The sequence below is a fragment of the Ciona robusta genome, chromosome 8, assembly GCF_009617815.1.
Source record: "Ciona robusta chromosome 8, ASM961781v2".
NCBI lineage: Eukaryota > Metazoa > Chordata > Ascidiacea > Phlebobranchia > Cionidae > Ciona > Ciona robusta.
The window spans coordinates 767,989-771,879 of NC_143242.1; the positions used below are offsets into that span (position 1 = coordinate 767,989).

The 3,891-nt window shown below is 37.3% G+C and overlaps 1 pseudogene; it reads left to right on the plus strand.

The window, feature by feature from the left end:
- Positions 1–2,287: 2,287 nt before the first annotated feature.
- On the plus strand, positions 2,288–3,634 carry LOC149732024 (uncharacterized; annotated as a pseudogene).
- The last annotated feature ends 257 nt before the right edge of the window (positions 3,635–3,891 follow it).

Below are 3,891 nucleotides of genomic sequence, written 5' to 3' on the forward strand. Positions count from 1 at the left end.
CGGGGTTGTCCAAAAAGACTGGGAAGAACTACTGCTATCAGTAAAGTTGTCTACAAATCTCTACACAAACAAAAAGAACAATAAAGATTTTTCATTATCACACATCTATGCTTGATATAACTATCCAAAGATGGGTAATACTGCCGTCTCTCTGGTGGAAGGTTTGTGATTTTTGCCATAAAAGTTAAAATGAATTTAGTAATTATTACACAATTATTTTTGTAATAATTACTAAACTTACCAGTCGAGGTTAATTCCTGGACAATGTTTAACTGCGGATTGGAATATTTCACTGCGGATTATTAAATGAACATCTTTGGTTGTGTTTATAACAGTGATCATTAATTTCCTACGAATTCTTAAATAAAGTCAATTTAAAGGAAAGCACTAGCATAGTAGCAGGCAACAGACGTTTGTGGTTACCTACATTTGCTAATGCCGTTACTTAGGTTGTTAACGTAGTTTACGCAAAGACTGATATGCACCGTTATTTATCGTTGCCTTGTACATTGTAAGTCATATTGTGTTCTGTATATAATCTATTATGCAGATCAAATTTAAGGAAAGTATAGAAGTTAAATAGATGATTTTTTACGCATAGCAACAAGGAATCGAACATGTATTAGTTATTTCTCAGACATTAGTGTAGTATAATACTTTATCATGTTTATGTACGACTATTCATAAGCGTCCATTTAAGGGTTCCGGGGGTGCCTTGTCACCCCAATTTTCAAAACAATTGTAAGATAAAGTGTTTTAGCCCAAGTTTTACATATCACTACAAATTTTAACCTGCTGTTAAGTGTCTAGCGTATAGAAACAATCGGGCCCAAACCATACTCTAATCATACTATTCAATGAATTTTGTTTATGTTTTAAGCTATGATCGTAAATGCATTTTAATCACGTCACCCAAGATTGTGCTACAATGTGAATCCCGATGCCAATCTTAAATCACCGTTTTGTTTTGTGCAATACTAAATTTGTTGGGTATTACCATTCACTAATGGGGTTGTACCTGATTTATTCAATACATTGTTATCATACAATACCATGTTTTACTTTTTGTTATACACAAATGAGTTTCATAGTAAACTATTTAATGCAAATATGTTTTACAACTGTGAGTTAAACTAGGTCACCTGGTCAAACATAATGTTGCTTTGTGATATGCTAACTTTTATAAATGTGGACGAGCAACCCCCAATAGGTTTATTTGCCGATTTTATAATTATCGTCGACTTTATAATGTACGGGTTGGGACATTATAACATGTTATGTAAGTCGGTCTGTAAAACGCGTATAATCATGCGTTGTAGTAAAAGTGTTAAATATTACTATTTATAAAGATACCGCAGTAAAATTATACTTCCATCGAAAACACAAAACAAATGTATTCCATACAAAAGGGACCGGGCGTATATTTTTTTAATTATACAAATACTTAATAGAATTTAAAGTAATTAATTTGTGGACAAAGCGTACTACGTAGTGGACCCACTACATAGTGGACATAGCAAAACATGGCGGACATACTGAACTGAATATAGGGGACATAGCGAACATGCACTAATTAAAGGGACCGGTGATATTTTATTCATTTAATAAGGGTAATTTTTATGGTATTTCGCAAAAAAAATATTAAAAGAATAATAAAAGCTATTTTACACCTTCCCACAAAAGGAAAACGCAAACAAAACTTAACAAGTACGTTTAAACCCTATGTTTTTTTTTTTCTAAAGATGTTTGACAGGGTAAATGTAAGCCATTTTACGTTTGCAACAAAACATAATTGTCTAAACACATTGAAAAGTCAGGGTGTTTGCTTGATCATTGAAAAGTCAGGGTGTTTGCTTGATTTTGGACTTACAATGCAAGCAGTGAGACCACTCGGTGTTTCTTTGACCGATTCTTAATGTTGGGGCGGTTGAGTGCGTCTCGAGCACAGATATATTTTCGCATTTGTCCCTAACCTGATGCCGCTAATTTATACATTCTCAACCGCTACTATGTTTAAATTATACGTGCTTATCCATAAGAGCTTTGCTCTCTTGTATATACATATTAGTCTATTAGTCATCTGAAACATAACTGAATCCTTATTCCACACACACATATCTGTACAAAGTATATAACAGCTCCACAGGCGGATTATCGTGCGGACAGAGTTTTTAAAAATCCAACAGCAGATTACACATGGAATTTCACAAATCTGTGTTACAGTAAGGTGGCGCTGCAGAGCACTTATGCTTAGCTTGTTATCGAGCGTATCTCTTCGCGACGTTTAGTATGGCTAGCGGACGGTTGTCCGCAAGGGCAGCACCTGAAAGGGCCAGCTTCGCTCAGATGGTGGCAGCTAATACACCAGGAATAGTGTTTAAAAGACCAACATGCCTTATGTTTAGAACGAACAAGCTAATGTCAAGAAGCGAGATAATATTTCTGTTAAAAGAAGCAGGTTTTACAAAAAACAGAATAGCTGGCATTGCAGCAATGAAAGGTAACAAAGTGGATGTCACCTGTGTTACCAGGCAGAATGTTCTGGATCTGTTCGAAAAGTTAACGACAGTAAACGAAATTTACGGCCTTCGACTGTACGAATCCGACATTGTAAATGTAGTAATAGGATGGGTTCCAATACCCTTTCCTGAGAAAACGCTGCTGGAACACATTGAAAAGGAATATGGCAAACCAATTAAAAGCACTCACAAAATAGATAAAGATGGGTTCAAGACCGGAGTCAGATACATAACAATGAAAAGAGAAGATGTGGAAAAAAACCCGATTCCCAGTTATATCGTAGTTAACAATCTTGAGTTTTATGTCTCATACTTTGGCCAAAAGATTACATGCAAATATTGCTCAAAACCTGGTCACAAACAAGCAGACTGCAAACAGAGAAAAAGCGACTTCCCTCGTCTCGAAACTGCCACGCTCGAGCAAGAGTCCGGCCTGAAGCTGAATACTCCGACAGCCAGTGCGAGGCTACCTGACGTCAGAGATAAGAACGCCAGCACGCTGCCGCAGGTAGCGCGTGACTCGCAGGAGGCGTCAACTGCTATGGAGAGCGAAACAACCGCTGCTCGAATCAAGAGAGCTTATCCCAGCCCTGATGACCAAAGAAACACTAGAGTCAAGTCGGCTAGCGTCAGTGAAAAAAAAACTACCGGTAAACTGCCCAAAGTGCAATATGGAAGGACTCACCACAGAACAAACCGAAAGCTACTTCTGCTGGAGCTGCAGCAACGAATTTTTGATATCCAAAGTGTGCTGTGGAAGCGACCTATTCCTCACAAGCTTCGATAGTGAATCAACTGCATGCCCAGTATGCAAGGAAACTATGCTATTGATGCCGTGCTGTAAAACGGTACAACCAGAATACAGATTGGAAGATGGAACATACGAATGTGCGAACTGCCAAAGGTACTCCACACATTGTAAATGCAACCAATTTAACGTTCTTCTTGGTAAACCCTTAAGTAAAGCTTGCACTAACGCTAAATGCAAATGTCGCCTAATCCACTGCGATTGCGGAAAAAGGTATATCAAAGAAATAGAACCGCAAGCACCATTTAAATGTAGCTGTGGCTTTGAATATGAATACGATGTTGATATTGGTGTTAGAAAACTTTAATAACAACTTTCCAATGACTGTAAATTTTGCAACCTTTAATGTAGCTGGTCTAAGAAATGATAAAAAACGTAAAACTATTTTTCGCTATTTACAAAACAAACGATACTGTATAACTTTTTTACAAGAAACGCATTGCTCGAGAGAGAAACAAAAACTTTGGGAAATGGAATGGCAAGGGGAAATTCTGTGGGCCAACGGTACCAATAACAGTAGGGGGGTAGCAATACTCTTTAACAAAAGACTGTCATATGAAGTGC